The sequence below is a fragment of the Nannospalax galili genome, unplaced genomic scaffold (assembly GCF_000622305.1).
Source record: "Nannospalax galili isolate Female #2095 unplaced genomic scaffold, S.galili_v1.0 scaffold2146, whole genome shotgun sequence".
NCBI classification, from domain to species: domain Eukaryota; kingdom Metazoa; phylum Chordata; class Mammalia; order Rodentia; family Spalacidae; genus Nannospalax; species Nannospalax galili.
This window is the reverse complement of record NW_008355271.1, coordinates 218,740-222,232: the sequence shown is the minus strand read 5'-3', so window position 1 is coordinate 222,232 and position 3,493 is coordinate 218,740.

The following is a 3,493-nucleotide window of genomic DNA, read 5'->3' as shown; positions in this document are numbered from 1 at the left end:
TCAATTTATGACATCATCTGAGCGAAGCTGAATCAGGACAGTGTGATAACCTTGACTCACAGCTCTGTCCGCAGAAGATCTTCATCTCAGGAGTTGCTTATTCTCTTGGTCAAATGAAACATGAGGTTCCTGTCCAGGCTCAAAGGATACATCCAAGGGCCAATTGTTTACAAAACCTTTCCCTGAGGGCTTCAAGGAAGAACGCAAATAATGAAGGACATTTATCAAGTACGAAGCATTGGTGAATCACTGATGGAAGTAGCTCAAGAGGTAATTCACACCCGTAACTAGACATATTGGCTTATGAAAAATCAGCCTTCTAGACTGGACGTTTTACGTGGCAGTAATTCCCAGATTTCTAAAGTCAAGGTGTGAGAAAGTAATTGCCAACTACAGAGATGGACTTAATGAACATGACTCAATCCAGCTTCAATAGCTCAGGAGCCCAAGAAAACTTCAGGACTTGATTTCTCAGAACTTCATGACTGTTGAGAGCCTTCCATTAAAGAAAAATCAAGCAGATCTGGTTTAAGTAATTCCAGCCTTTCCTGATAGAGACTCCTTCACTAGCATCAGAGTACGCTAATATTTTTATTTCAAAACGCCCAGATGTTCTTTGGAGTTTTAAAATTATTTTCATAGAGTTGGAGACAGTTTCTCCTTCTCAAGGTTAATATTCTGGGAACAATACATTGAATTTTTCCCTTGTCTGTAGGAGAGCCTTCTTTTGAAAGGAAATATGATCCAACAGAGAGATGGAGTTTCTTTGCTTTGGTCAAAATAGTACTTGAAATCTACCCAAATCTGTAAGTCTTATAGAATGGCTGCTGTTGAAATTCTTACTAAGCTTTTTACTTTAAGATTTTATGGACACTTTGGATAAAAACGACTGCCTTCTGTCACTTGCCACCCCAAACCATCCAGCTCATACAGGGGAGAACATTATTACTTTCCTAGAAAATTTACCAAAACTTATTTTTAAGCTCCAAAATATATAGTAGGGACTTGAGTAATCCATCAAGCATTAAAATTCAGGAGTGGAGAGTCAAACATTCTTCAGGGGGTGTGGAGTATGAACTAGAACTTTCACTGAGTCATGAAAGGACAAATTTGCGAGAGGGAAAATGTATCATCTTAGGCAAACTCCCTGATATCATTGGATTTTGTCCGTCAGTGCTTGATTTATACAATCTCATTTATTTTGAAGCTTTAAATGATCTCTTCTGAACAGTGTTGAATTCAATTCGAATTGTTTTTAGTAATAACACCTTTGCAGAAAATATTTTAATAAGGTAATTAACTAATCAATAATGAAGTAACCGCAGTCTGATTTTGTAACCCACACGTATGTTACAAAGTAATCAGAGAAAATAGTAATCCTTAATGCAGTCCAAGGAAATGTTCTACAAGTGCATGTAAGGCAGAGTGACCAATGGGCTCAATCTTTCTCTAGCTGTAAATGTCATTAATTTAAATTTATTCAAATATAATTTCAATTACTTCCTCTTTTAAAGACAAAATTTATGTTAAGGTCTCCATTCTTTCAATGCGCAATATTTCTGAGAATCAGATGTCTTGAGTCATAGACTAAGAAACACCCGTACTACATTAAAACCTCACGCTTTGGTGTGAGCCAGGGAAAACCATGAAGTTCTTGGAGCACACATAATTATCTATCTCTTACATTAGAATCAGCAAAGACAGCCAAGCTTTAATACTTTATAGGGAATCTCTTAGTTAAAAATATATGTGAAGATACCTTTGATCATAAAATAATTTGATACTATAATAAAATTACATTGTATGTCATAAAATATATGGCATTTCACTGGAGAATAAAGGATAAATGTATTTTTACTTATTCAATTGATTGGAAGAGAATGTTCTGAAAGCTGCTGATTGATAAGTCGATGTGACAACACCATGTTCTTTGGAAAGAGAAGAAGATATATTTGTCATGTCAGCCCAGAATGCTGAGAAAGACATATCAGCTTTAGCAAACCAGGAGGTCCAACTCATCACTGAAAAGTTGAAAATGGTTACGAATGGTTGTTAGCTGCTATGGGTGCTGGGGACTGATCCCAAGTCCCCTGCAAGAACAACCAGTGTTCTTAACCTCTCAGCCATCTCTCCAGCCCCTCCTTAACTGTCCTAAAGTGCTATCCAAAGAGCTTTAAGAGAAAAGTATGATTTCATCTTTCTTTACTGCTGATAAAACTCCATCGTAAAAATGAACCACATTGAGGTTCATTGAGGGACACTTAGGTTGCTTCGATCTCTTAGCTATTGTGAAAAGAGCAGCAACAAACATGGATGTACAAGTGTCTCTGCAATAGGATGAGTTCTTTGGGTATATGCCAAGGAGTGGTATAACTGGGTCAATTGGTAGGTTCATTTGTAGTTTCTTTTTTTTTTTTTTTTTTGTCAATTTGAAGCAGGGTCTCCCTCTAGACCCAGCTATCCTGGAACTCACTATGTAGATCAGGCTGGCCTTGAACTCACAGAGATCCTGTTTTTGAAGAGTTCTCCACACTGCTTTCCATAGGGGTTGAACAAGTTTGCAGCACCACCAGCAGTGGATGAGTGTTCCCCTTTCGCCACATCCTCTCCAAAAATTGATATCGTTTGTTCTCTTGATATTAGCCAGTCTGACTGGGGTAAGATGAAATATTAAAGTGGTTTAAATTTGCATTTCCCTAATTATTAGTGATGTTGAACAACTTTTAAGATGCTTCATAGCCATCTTTACTTCTTTTGAGAACTCTCTGTTCAGCTCCTTAGCACATCTTTTAATTGGGTTATCTTATCTTTTAATTGGGTTATCTCAACCGATGAGTGAATAATGAAAATGTGGTTCATTTATACGGTGGAGTTTTACTCAGCAGTAAAGAAAGATGAAATCATGAAATTTGCAGGCAAATGGATGGAACTAAAAACTGTTATACTAAGTGAAGTAACACAGACTCAGAAAAAAAATCGATGCATGTTCTCCCTCATATGTGGATCCTAGAACCAAATCCTGATAAGTGAGTATGTATCCAGACATAACTACAGGAACCAGGATAATGGAAAGGAAACAGGATGGTAAAGGAAAAGAAAGAACCTGAAAGAGAAGAACGGTAGGAAACAGGCATTAATAAGGGAGATATGGATAAAAATTGGGTTAGTTAAAGGGAGGGGGAAGGAACGGGTATACAAGAAACCTAGGGGATAAAGGGAAAGGAGCTCAAGAGAGGTAGGACCATAGGGAGAAAGGGGGAAGAAGGGGGGACCTTAATTGGGGAAACCATGATGGAGGGGTGAGACAATGCAAGAGATAAAAAATGCCTAGCTAGTTTTAAAAACCAGAGGAAACCATATTACTCCAACAACCTACTGACAAATTATACATAGCAGATCAAGAAATATATGTCTAGGTAAGGTTTATCTGAGAACAACTGGTCTTTGCCCAAGATTTATCTACATGACACACAGTAATTAAAAATACCAGACT